Below are 14,476 nucleotides of genomic sequence, written 5' to 3'. Positions count from 1 at the left end.
TATATATATATATATATATATATATATATATATATATATTTATAATAAAAGTAAATGAATTATGGGTGATTTTTTTTTTTTAATAAAAATGACACCAAATTGAAAATTTCTGAAAAAATTCAACTACCCATAACATATTTTTCACTTATATCATCATATTGTACATGCATATTTTAGTTAAAATTCCTTAAGTTGCAACAGAATAGACAATTGGATAAAAAAAAGTTTCAGAATTTTCATTAAATAGTAAACCTTTTTTTGAAAAAAGAAAATATCACTATATCCTAAAAGACTTTCTAAAATACATAATCAAAAGAAATTATATTATTTTATGCTTCAAAATGGTATCAGGGAGGATATAAATAATTAGATCTTAACCTTGATTGAGTTTCTTCTCTTCTATTGGAAAATTTTTTTGATTGTTATTTTACATTATTTTTTCAATTCTGGTTTGAAAAGTTTTAATATGAAAGAAATATACGAAACAATAAAATTCCCCCAAATTCTTTTTTTTTTTTTTTTTTTTTTTTTTTTTTTTTTTTTGTTGTTGTTGTCCATTTAAGTAAGTTCTTTAAATTTAAGCCAAAAGAGAATTTGGACATACAAGTTTTCTTACAAAAAATACTAGATTTTGAAGTGACCCATGTTACATTATTGTGTTGCACGCCTGATAACTGATATCCGACTTTATTTAACATTCTCTTAAAAATTATAACAAACTATAAGCTAGTCTATGAATCAGTTCGTCATTTTGATATTTTTTATCATTTACGGCAAGGTTTTCATTTTTTCAAGACTTCAAAACATGATTATTTGCAATGTGTAATATATATACATTGTATTTAAAAATATGTGTTAAGTGATGAAAACTATTCTCTAAATTGACTGTAAAATGTCTGTAATTAGTTGATAGACATAATGTTTTGAACATCAAATAGTATCATACATTTTTTTTTTCAAATTATTTTTTTTGGTAAAGAAAGATGAAGATCATTGTTAATTATAAAACAGTTTTTATGTCAAAAAACTAGCTAAACATACATTTAGAAGATAAAATATATTTTATAGTATATCTTCCTTCACAGGACAAACACTGTAAGCAACTGATGTCAACCAGAAACATTCTACTCATCAATTTTTTCTTTATATTTATTCATATTTGATCAGTAATAATTCTTACATATTTGTTGCACTCCTGATCAAGAGCACGGGAGTCTTTAAAGTAGAATTGTGAAACGAAAATTACATCAGAACTTGTTCTGTTGTTTAAGTGAAGTTGAAGTGGAATTATTTGAACTTTATACCGATTTTTCAGTGTGTTTATTTTTCACATTCTTAAAAGAAATCAAAGAAAAGATAAAAACACATCTGAATTGATAAAATTGAAAAAGAGAAGGATTTTAATAATAAAACTGTCAATAATTTAGTACTAAATTATTCAAATAGATCATTATTAATTAAAGAATATTTCTTAGCATGAGTAGAAGTCTTTTCTTAATATAACTTGAATCTTTGAAAAAAATGTGTTGCACTCCTGACCATATAAATATAGATCTGAAACACAGACAGACCCTGTAATTGATAAATCAATTTGGTAAAAATGTTCTTTGTGTCTTTATTTTCCAAAATAAAAAATCAGAGAATCATATACTGATAAAAGTTTTTCCATGCTGGGGAACAAAACATCAAATGTTGCACTCCTGACATTATTGGGTATGCACAGATACTTGACGCTCATTAATGCTGCTTGTGATTTATATAGCATTTTTAATTTTTTAAATTGTATATCAGTTATATTGCTTTACACTTTGAAAATATTTGTTTTAACTGATTGTCTTTCAGATTTTTAAAATCAATGTATTTTTGGCAGCACTACATTTTTTCTGTTGCACTCCTGACATGGTATAACATTTTTTCAACATCAACCATGACTACAATTTGGTCAAACAAAAGTTGCTACAGTCTACATTTAAAGCTCAATTATTTGAATATTATCAGGAAAGTTTTTGTTTTTACCTTAAACCATTATTATTTAATTCACAGATCTTCAAAAAATATTGAATTTTCAAAATGTCACAAAAAAGGTGTTGCACTCCTGACATTTTTGGGCATAACTTTTTTGTGAATTGAGATATCAATGAGATATTTGGTAGTATTTAGAACTATCTAAAGACATATGCTGAGACATAGAAATTTATTACCATTGCCTGTACTTTTAGTGCAGGTTGAAAAATATGGGTTTGGTCATATTTTTTTTTTAATTCACCCTTATAGGAAAATACATCTTTAAAAATAAATGGATTTGCATGTATTAATTTTCACTGATTTTTAATGTTCCATTTTATTTATGTGTTTAAGTGCTTCATGTCAAATTCATGAAGGACGAAAATTCAAACAAAGCATTCTGTCTCGCAGATGGAATTTCCATCCTGCACAGTTAAAACATTGGTATTTAAGACTTTAGAAACGCTTTAAATCACTCACTTCCAGGTGAAAAGATAACAAAGAGAATAAATAATATGGACTATTGCTAACAGTTATGTATTTACAAGGACAGTTAGTACTCTTTTTGTTATTAATATTATTAAGATGCATATCCTTCCTTGCTTTGTAAATTTGGATTACAGTTAGTCAAAATTGACTTCATATTTTGGTGACAATGTTCTGTGATTCCAATAATATTTTCTGAAACAAATAAGACCAGAAACAAGTAAGGACTCCATGTAACTGGAAATAAATCACCCAAAATCAAAAACAGAAGCGACAACAAACAAATTTAAAATTATAGCACTATTGATAAATAGATATTTAATAGTTACGGAATTTATGCAATTGTGTTAGGCGTGTGTTGTAAAAAAAAAAATACCTTCAAGTTTATTATAACAATTAAACAGATTTCATATCATTAACAGAGGACAAAATCTGCCCTCATATCCATTCATTTATTGTTCACTACTCGGGAGAAAATGCAAGTTGTCATTTCTTCCTCATGCAGATTTGTTGTTTGGAGGACTTAAATTCTGTTTCTGCTATGGCAATATTGACGAACTAATTAAGTACAGTGTGTGTCACAAAGACACACAACACATCTTCATACCTGTTTTCCAAAGATAAAATTATCGTTTCATTAAATCTATTTATTTATTTATTTATTTATTTTATTTTATTTTATTTTTTTTTTTTTTTTGGCCTCTATTTTAGTATGTTACTTTTTACAAGGTTAAAAGATTTAGTCACAGTAACATTTAATTCTCCATTTCTATCTCATTCTGTGTCTATTTATTATTGCGACATTTAATAGAACAATAGAAATAGTTCGTGCATGGATTTCTACCGTTTCCTCCAGATCAGTGGTTTCCTATGGAAATTCTACACTTTTGCATGTTTAAAGTGTATTAAGAACTTTAAAACTTAGATACGACATTTTCAGATATGTTTGGCAGAGATTTTAAGTCATAAATTAAAATTGTATATTGTGGACAGCATGTCGGTTATCCACGAACCTTTAACTTGAAAAAGGATGATTTTGTATTATATAATACTATATTTACTTCCACCAGCAGGTATGCTTTTTAAAAATAGAATGTTTTGTTCTCACATGATCATTTTGAAAACATTTTGAAAACAACAATAGCATAATTACAAAACAACAATCATGACAATGTGGCACCGCTAATATAGTATAATAGTGCGTAATAAAATAAGGAGAACTAGTTCTATTTGACGTACGATCTGTCTAATTAAATGATTAAATGAATTAGTATTTTTAGGTCACCTGAGTCACTCAGGTGACCTATTGCTATCCGTTTTTGACCGGTGTCGCATAATATTTGGTCCGCCTCGTTTAAAGGTCCGGGGGGACCTAATACGATAACATATAAGGTCCGCCTTTTATAAGAAAAGGTCCGGCCCGTATAAGAAAAGGTCCGCCGAAGTTTAAAGGTCCGGGTGGTGCAAAAATGTTTTAATCTTGACTTAAACACATAAAATTAAAGAGAGTTTGTTTACATCATATGGAGAAAGATTAAGGATTTACCCTTGCTGTTGTGTTTATTTTTTTGTACAATATATCTCTTAGGGCAGGAATTGCTACTCCATGTTTAGTGTGCTTTTAGCAATACCGTTTAGGGCAATGATTTAAAAAAATGTCGCATTTATTGGATTTGTGTTTGTTTTCCCCCAGCATTTGCTTTGTGTAAATTAGGACGATTAAAGGTGTGAAATCTGCCGGTGTGTATAGGCAATAAAACAATGGGGGTGTGAAGTATACCTGACAGGTACTCGCAGGTAGAGCCCGCGGCAGATAGCAATGACAATGTAATGGTCATGTGTTTGCTTTAAAACAATAGATATGAATTCTCTATTTTAATAAATTATGCTGAAGAACAAATTATAATACTGTTATGATATTCATGCGTACACATCAAAATTGTGATATAATTATATATAGTCTATTTTTATTACAATATTTAAAGAAATTTCTTATTCCAAGTGTAGAGTTTAATACTAAGACCAATAAAAAATAAAATTATGTATATGCTTCCCTTTAGTTTTAACAATTAACTTGTTTTCAGTTTATAATATTTTGCCCTTTATTTGTGGATAGGGTAATATATAGCCTAATGTTGTATTCGATCTATATTTACTGCAGAAACAAAATACATGTAATGTTAAAGCTTAAAACAGGTAACTCAATGTTGAAGACATATACATCAGATTTAAAGTATAATCATGGTTTGGATTTAATTCTTTCTTATAAAAACATCACTCTTCCTCGTCATAATGAACTACATATGAAATAATGTTTCATTTTTGTATTTTTTATTTGCCAAAAGAAAAAGAAAGAAAAAGAAATTACACATTTTACTGTGACTATAATAGACAGACTGTGGGATAATCTAGCAGGCTGTATTGCATGACCGATTAAAATTTGAAATCATTATTGTAAAATATTTTCTTTTATTACTGACATGAAGCATTTTGGGCAAAGTTGAATGTCCAGTTCTATATACAAGTCATTTATGTATCTCACGTCTGTATGAACGGGGGAAGGGGGAGGGAACATCAGTTGATCCTCTTCCTTTTTTGCGTATCAAAGAATTTCTATTTTCTACATTAATTTGTGCAATAACACCCCCCCCCCCCAAATGCACCCAGAAATATACTGACTGACTGTTTCTGGGGACGTTGTCAAGCGTGCGTCACATTTCCCATTTCAAGCTACATGATATGTACATACTCCAGAGTCATACTCCATACTCTCCGGGAACTACTTTCCCTACGAATAATGATATGGAGTAATACTGAGCTGTCTGGAGCTTGATTGAGAGTGATCTCCCGTGTAGAATTTTCTACGCGGTGAAAACCAATAAAGTGTATTGTTTAGTACCACTACACCTGCTCAAGAGTTTTTGAAAAATTCTTTACGAAAGCTAGGAACCTTGCCAATGTCCTTAAATTATCTTTTTCGAAGTCCTCAATCATTCTCCGTGGTAACCATGGAGGAAATAATACAATCGGTCTCATGCAGTCATGACAGAATTTTTGAAGTTCGATTTTCATAAATGCTATACATTGCACGTATGTTGTTTCGGATATTACCTAACAATTTACAGGCGCGGATCAAGAATTTTTCCAGAGGGGGGGGGGGGGGGGGGTCCATGCCAGTCAAAAAAATTTCTAACCCAAAAATTTCTTGACAGGGAAGGAAAAAAAAACGTAAAATCCAATTCCATTTCCAAAACGTGAAAAACACGTATATCGTGGTGGTGATGGTAGGGTCCACGTTTTCTAAGGGGGTCCAAAGTCATTTTTTATTTACTTCAGTATATACTTTTAATAACTCTGCAAATTCCAGATGGGGGGTCCTCCCGACTCCCCCCCCCCCCCCCCAGATCCGCGCATGTTATATGAATAATTTCGGGTATTGGCTGGAGAAATTTCCGGTAATACATTGCATCTCAGGTGAGGAAGAGGGGGAGGGGTGGCAATAATTTCCATCTGCTCCTTGCGTATCAAGTACGTAGAAAATAAACACCATCTGGTGTATTACAGATTTCTTTTTACTTGCCACACAGGGCATTTACCACATACATTATGTACGTAGTGTTGATGAACCCCTTTCGTATCTTTAAGGTGATTATTTTCCCAATTTATTGTATGAATACAGAAACAAATACTCCCTCTTTTTCATGCTATATGAATCAAAGTCTATAGATACGGATACAGTACAACTAATTATCATTCTAACATAACATTTTTGTGATATACATGGATAATAAATCTGAACATATCTTTTGATCGTATGTGGTGGATATATTCTAGATAAATATACATTGTACTATACCATTATATATTCAGATTCGTCACTGCCTTTTATAAAAGAATCGTCCTACGATTTTCCAAGACCTTGACATAAAATAAGAGGCCCATGGGCCACAATGCTCACCTGAGTCAATAAGGCCCTGCTGTTTTTCATCAGCAAATTTATTCTAACATATCTTCCAATGTAAAACATTAATCCCTATTGTGACTCCACCCTACCCCAGGTGTCATGATTTTTATAGATATAGCGATAGCCGCACCCTACCCCTCGGGGTCATGATTTAAACAAACTTGAATTTACACTACCTAAAGATACTTCTATATCAATGTGACTAAACTTTGTTGTTCCTGAAAAAAAGGTTTTAGATTTTTTCCCCTATACATTCACATGCTAAACCCTGATAGTGCATTGTGGCCCATCCTACCCCTAGGGGGTCATGGTTTGATTGATTGATTGATTAGGGTTTAACGCCGAGTCGGCTATATTTCAGGTATATTCCGGCGGAAAATTAATTTTATATTACCGGTTATCATGGTTTAAACAAATTTGAATCTACAATACCTGAGGATGTTTCCATATCAATCTGACTAAAGATGGCTTTGCTGTTCTTGTAGAGAAGATTTTTCGATATATATATCCTATGTAAAACTTTGATCCCCCATTGTGACCCCACCCTTCCCCCGGGGTCATGATTTGAACAAACGTACATCTACACTAACTGATGATGCTTCCATATTAATATGACTAATCATGACATTGTTGTTCTTAAGAAGAAGATTTTTGAAGACTTTTTCCTAGATATTCCTATGTAAAACCTTAATCCCCCGTTTTGATCTATCTATTACAAAGAGAAAATTATAGACAGGGTTCTTTTCTGTAGCATGAAAAATAGAGAAAGGGCAGGGCGGACCTTAAAACGCAGTATAATAAAAGGTCCGCCCTCTGTTTTTCAGATATCGTACTATTACAAGGCGAATATTTTGAACAGGATTTATTTTCGTAGCATACAAACTAGAGAAAGAGGCAGGGCGGACCTTAAAACGCAGTAAAATAAAAGGTCCGCCCTCTGTTTTTCAGATATTTTACCATTAGAAAGCAAACATTTTGGACAGGGTTTATTTCCGTAAAATAAAAACTAGTCAAAATGACAGGGCGGACCTTAAAACGCAGTATAATAAAAGGTCCGCCCTCTGTTTTTCAGATATCGTACTATTACAAGGCGAAAATTTTGAACAGGGTTTATTTTCGTAGCATAAAAATTAGAGAAAGAAGCAGAGCGGACCTTAAAACGCAGTATAATAGAAGGTCCGCCCTCTGTTTTTCAGATATTGTACTATTACAAGGCGAAAATTTTGAACAGGGTTTATTTTCGTAGCATAAAAATTAGAGAAAGAAGCAGAGCGAACCTTTAAACGCATTATAATAAAAGGTCCGCCCTCTATATCTCAGATATCTTACTATTACAAGGCGAAAATTTTGAACAGGGTTTATTTTCGTAGCATACAAACTAGAGAAAGAGACAGGGCAAACCTTAAAACGCAGTATATTTAAAGGTCCGCCCTCTATAATTCTGATGTCTTTCTGTTAGAAAGCAAACATTTTGGACAGGGTTTATTTCCGTAAAATAAAAACTAGTCAAAATGACAGGGCGGACCTTAAAACGCAGTATAATAAAAGGTCCGCCCTCTATATTTTAGATATGTTATTATAACAAGGCGAAAATTTTGAACAGGGTTTATTTTCGTAGCATAAACACTAGAGAAAGAGGCAGGGCGAACCTTAAAACGCAGTATAATAAAAGGTTCGCCCTCTGTTTTTCAGATATTGTACTGTTACAAGGCGAAAATTTTGAACAGGGTTTATTTTCGTAGCATACAAACTAGAGAAAGAGACAGGGCGGACCTTAAAACGCAGTATATTTAAAAGTCCGCCCTCTATAATTCAGATGTCTTACTGTTAGAAAGAAAACATTTTGGACAGAGTTTATTTCCGTAAAATAAAAACTAGTCAAAATGGCAGGGCGGACCTTAAAACGCAGTATAATAAAAGGTCCGCCCTCTGTTTTTCAGATATTGTACTGTTACAAGGCGAAAATTTTGAACAGGGTTTATTTTCGTAGCATACAAACTAGAGAAAGGGAGAGGGCGGACCTTAAAACGCAGTATAATAAAAGGTCCGCCCTCTATATTTTAGATATCTTACTATTACAAGGCGAATATTTTGAACAGAGTTTATTAAAAGTTATCGTAGCGAAAAAAAAAAAAAACTCGTTGAAATGGCAGGGCGGACCTTAAAACGCAGTATAATAAAAGGTCCGCCCTCTGTTTTTCTTTTTTCCCACATACATGTATCTCGCTTACAAAGCAAAAATTATGGAAATGCTGTAAGTTCCTATTGTTTTTTTTTTTTTCTTTGTTGGTTCGTGTGTTTTTCCAGGGTAAAGAGATAATTAGGTTTTTAATTTTAGGATGGACGCTAAATTAACTTAGAAAACTCTTGGAATGGCCTAATTGTGCATAAGAATTGCATATATACTACATGTTGTAGTGTACTTTTTTTCATTTAATATGCAGACAAAAAGACAAAACTTTAATGACAATTAATTATCCACTCTATGTACGTTTGCAGGAGATGTGTCTACTGTATTGTATATCTATATGCAACCATAAACATCTGTCTGAAGGGACCAAGGATATATATTATTATTTAATTAGTAATGTTGATGACGTGCAACAAGAGAACTATAACCCCCATCACACACACATAAATAAAAAAGAAATAGCCGCTAAAAGTAAATCTAATTTAAACCAAAATCAAAATAAATATAAAAAATATTAACAAAAGAACACGACTTGGTGGTGTTTTATGAATTTTTATATCAGTCACGATCTCAACAGACACTTTCCTTTTTATTTTAGGGGGAAATACATGTCAAGTTGCTCTGTAAAACCCCTCTGTAAATAGTATGGGTGGATAAGATTCTCCCTAGTAAGAAGTTGGAAAAGGAGAAAATTCTGTACTGAAGCGTACTGAGTATTTCCTATGGTGGATAATAAAGCCGGGGTTGTTTCTTTCAAGCTCGCTGCATGTCATTTCCGAAATTTTGCATTGCATTTCCGACATTTTTTGTTTTCATTTTACAATACAATCAACACTAAGTCTAGTAAAAATACAAAGTTTAGTAATAAAATGCAATAATTTCAATAATAAAACAATCAATTTTTGATCACCAAATTTTAATGCCCACTGAATTATATGTGTTTGAAAGCACCGAAAAACAGAATCCCCTCAACTTTGATTACCTTATTCCCTCAAACATAGTTTCTGTGTGTCATAAATTCTGTCTTAACCTTTCTGATCTCAAATTCAGTCTGCTTATCTTGATTTGAAAAGATGAACAAAAATTCACAACTTACACTTACATGTGTCCGAGGATAAAATCATCATAAGATTCTTTTAAATATAAGCAGATTGAACTTATTATTTGGAAATCAATGAATTATTCTTGATTTATTCTTTAATTTTTTTATAAGGGAAATTTCAATTTTGTTTTCATTTCCGGAAAAGTACTTTATGATGATAAATGTCAGAGATGAAAATTTTAAAACGTCAGAAATGAAAACTACAAAAATGTAGGGAATGAAATAAACAATATTTAAAAAAAAAATTCCGGAAATAAAATCCTATGCTAGGCTCATTTTCCAAAAGGGGGAGGGGTCTTTAAACTCAAGCTCGTTTTTCCGGGAAAAAATATTAATGCGGGAGGAAAATCTACAACATCAGTATTTTTTAAACTATTTGACATGCATTAGCATAATTTTGCTATACCCCACCCACCAAATGTACAACAACACCATTTAAAATCTTTTCCATTTGTGGGGGGGGGGGGTGTTTTATTGCTTAAAATGTTCAACTCGATTGACTTTGGTTTGATTTTGCCAATTAATGCACATCTTCCTTAACCAGTGTTAACCCCGGGGTAATATCAAGTAGAATGAAATAATCGTTAGTCTTTAACTGGATAAGAAACGATGGTTATAAAAACACGGAGGATATGCGACTTCAAGTTTCGTCAGGTGAGACAATAGGCCTACCCCCAAAAGCACAGACATGTTGTTTTAACAACAACGGGATAGGCTAGTACACCGTAACACAAGTCCCTGTCACAGTGACCCTCCAATTATTTTATAGTTAGGTACAATATGAATCGTAAGAATTACGCATAATTATTATTAATAATATAATGAAATATCTTTCGAAAGATCTGAAAATTCTTTTTGGGAAGTGGAAGTCGAACGTTGTTAGGAAAGAGACTGTAATGAAATGATCATTTTTGGACTTACGAACACCATATACTGAACAATGTGCCAGTGAAGGTATGCGTATTATATATATGTATTTTTTTTTAATTTTGCAATGATAATATTGATATCACTTAAACTATAAAAGACACAGTCATGTCGTACATGATTTTTTGCATCTTTATATTTTTTGTTTTGTGCACTACCTGGGAGGTATGTACTACGATAAGGAGCTAACAGTTAATCAGTGCTAACATCAAATTTTGAATAATTTTTTGATAGATAATTTGAGGTTTTGTACTGAGATATATCATAGTATTAGAAATATAATTAATTAAAATTGGCTAACGAAATCCAGCAACTAGCGAGATATCGCAAGACTTAATCCTTTTAGTATATATACAATGTACATATATGTACGTCCCTGGAACTCCATTTTGCTGGGAGGGACACTTTTATAACAACTATACCTTAAATAATTTAAAAAGATTAATAAATCAAATTAATTTCGAATCAATAAAGGAGAAAAATCTGCATATTAAACCGAAGGCGGACCTTTTATTATAGAGGCAGGCCGGACCTTATATGTTATCGTATTAGGTCCCCTCGGACCTTTAAACGAGGCGGACCAAATATTATGCGACACCGGCGTCGTCCGTCGTGCGTTAACATTTAAACATTTTCAGCTTCTTCTCTGAAACCGCTCAACTAATTTCAACTAATTTTGGCATATAGCATCTATGGGTGAAGGGGGACAAAAATGTGAATTTCATGGTCTCTGCCCCCCTGGGGCCTGAGGGGTGGGGCTAAAACCACCAAAATTAATGCAATCTTTAAAAATCTTCTTCTTTACTCCTGGACATCAAGCAGTCAAACTGTTGACATGATTGTAATAAGCATTGAGCCCTCTACCAAAATTGTGAAATTCATGGCCCTAGGGTCAGGGGTTCTGGTGCTAGGGCGGGGCTATATAGATCATATAGTGAAAGTGCATTATTTCTTTGAAATCTTCTCTATTCCTGGGTATTATTGAAACAAAATGAAAACATAGTTATGATAAGCAAGAGTGACTCTACCAAAATTGTGAAATTCATGGCCCCAGGGTCAGGGGTTCTGGTGCTAGGGTGGGGTTTATATAGATCATATAGTGAAAGTGCATTGTTTCTTTGAAAATCTTCTTCTCTACTCCTGGGTATTATTGAAACAAATTGAATACATACATGTAGTTATGATAAGCAAGTGTGACGCTACCAAAATTGTGAAATTCATAGCCCCAGGGTCAGGGGTTCTGGTGCTAGGGCGGGGCTATATAGATCATATAGTGAAAGTGCATTATTCTTTGAAAATCTTCTTCTCTACTCCTGGGTATTATTGAAACAAATTGAATACATACATGTAGTTATGATAAGCAAGTGTGACTCTACCAAAATGGTGAAATTCATGGCCCCAGGGTCAGGGGTTCTGGTGCTAGGGCGGGGCTATATAGATCATATAGTGAAAATGCATTGTTTCTTTGAAAATCTTCTTCTCTACTCCTGGGTATATTTAAACAAATTAAATACATAGTTATGATAAGCAAGAGTAACTCTACCAAAATTGTGAAATTCATGGCCCCAGGGTCAGGGGTTCTGGTGCTAGGGCGGGGCTATATAGATAATATAGTGAAAGTGCATTGTTTCTTTGAAAATCTTCTTCTCTACTCCTGGGTATTATTGAAACAAATTGAATACATAGTTATGATAAGCAAGAGTGACTCTACCAAAATTGTGAAATTCATAGCCCCAGGGTCAGGGGTTCTGGTGCTAGGGCGGGGCTATATAGATCATATAGTGAAAGTGCATTATTTCTTTGAAAATCTTTTTCTCTACTCCTGGGTATTATTTAAACAAATTAAATACATAGTTATGATAAGCAAGGATGCCTCTTCCAAAATTGTGAAATTCATGGCCCCAGGGTCAGGGGTTCTGGTGCTAGGGTGGGGCTCTATTTATTATATAGTGAAAATGCATTAATGCTTTAAAAATCTTCTTCTCTGCTCCTGGGTATTGTTATGATAAGCAAGGATGCCTCTTCCAAAATTTTGATATTCATGGCCCCAGGGACAGGGGTTCTGGTGCTAGGGTGGGGTCATTTATTATACATATAATTATTTCTTTAAAAACCTTCTTCTCTGCCCCTGGGTATTATTTACACAAACTATAATTAGTACATTGTTATGATACACAAGGATGCCTCTTCCAAAATTGAGAATTGCATGGCCCCAGGGTCAGGGGTTCTGGTGAAAAGGGGGGTGGGGGGCTCTAATGATTATACAGTGAAAAAGCAAAATTTCTCTGAAAATATCCTTTTCTGCCTCTGGTTAGAAAGCACAGAAACTAAGTGTATAGTTATGATGAGCAAGAGTGCTTCTTCCAGAGTAGTGAATTGCATGACCCCTGGGTCAGATGTGCTGGTGTGAGGATAGGGCTCTTGATAATATAGTGAAAATGCATTAATTCTATTAAATAATCTTATCTGCTCCTTAGTTTTAAGCAGATAAACAAAGTGATCACTTATGATGAGCAAACTTCTGGTCCCAGGGTGAGAGGCTCTGGTGTTGATGGGGAGGGGGGGGGGGGCTCTATTGATAATAGAATGAATCTGTAGAAAAAATGCATTTTTTCTTTAAAAATCTTCTCTGCACCTGGGCATATCAGAGGCAAAAAGAGTAAAAGTTTTAATAGGGAAGGGTATTTTTACCAGATTTTTGAACATCTGGACCATTTGGTCAAGTGTTCTGGTCCCGGCTAGGGCTCTATTAATTTGTAATCTACTGAGAGGAGTTATTCCCCTTTGCCATTTACTTTTGATAATTAATCACTGTAAATAATGTACTTGAAAGGTAAATAGAATAAGAGAATTATGCAAGAATTTTTATTGTATAATACAAAAAGTACTTTCATAGTTTTAATGATCAAGTAGACTTGTAAGTAATAGATAAATAAAAATGAGACAAAAATAACTTGTCTTATTAAATGTTCATCAAAGACCAAGAGAGGCCAATGTAAAAGATTTCAACAAGGAATTAAGATAGTACAGAAGCACTGATAGTTTGTTAATTTACTGTATGGTGATAGTGTTAAATGGGGAACATATTAGAACCTAATTTATGAACTGTAAATGAATGGTAGACTCATTACTTTTTTGATCCTGATCACTCTATTTTTCTTGCTTTTGGGCAAAAAAGCTTCACCATTCAGCTCATTTTATACTCTATGGATTCTCTAAATTGTTGTGTTGTACTCAGGTGACCCTTAAGGCCCTTGGGCCTCTTGTTTATAATTCTGCCTTAATTGATCTTCCATGTTTAAAAATATGCACACATGCATTTAATTATCTAACATCACGTGTCGGAATATAAAGTGTAGGATATGAAAAGTATATCCAGTGAATGATATCAGCTGGATACAGGGATTAGGCATATGTGATAAATAAATTAAATTTTGTACATTTATGATTTATTTATATGATTTCCCATTAACTATTTATTTTACTATTTTTTGTATTCTTATACGGAGTGCATGTATAAAGGTTGCAATCAAAGCAAAAAATTACATTGCCCAGTTATATGCGGAGTTTGTATTTTTTCTACAATGTAATAATAGAAAATTTTACATAGCACAAAAAACATTTTATAATTTAAGGAAAATGTTTACTCAGATGAATAAAAATATCCACTGATAAGAATGAAAACCGCATCTTTTACATTGTAGACCTATAAACCTATATGATTATAGTATTATTATTTACTTTCAAGTTTCAAGTTTTTATTTAAGACAAAGACCCCAACTGGGGTATATGAATACAAATG

Source organism: Saccostrea echinata, unplaced genomic scaffold (assembly GCF_033153115.1).
Source record: "Saccostrea echinata isolate AGI-Se365-2 ecotype Australia unplaced genomic scaffold, CSIRO_AGI_Sech_v1 ptg000057l, whole genome shotgun sequence".
Classification (NCBI taxonomy): Eukaryota; Metazoa; Mollusca; class Bivalvia; order Ostreida; family Ostreidae; genus Saccostrea; species Saccostrea echinata.
Note: the sequence above shows the minus strand (reverse complement) of the source record.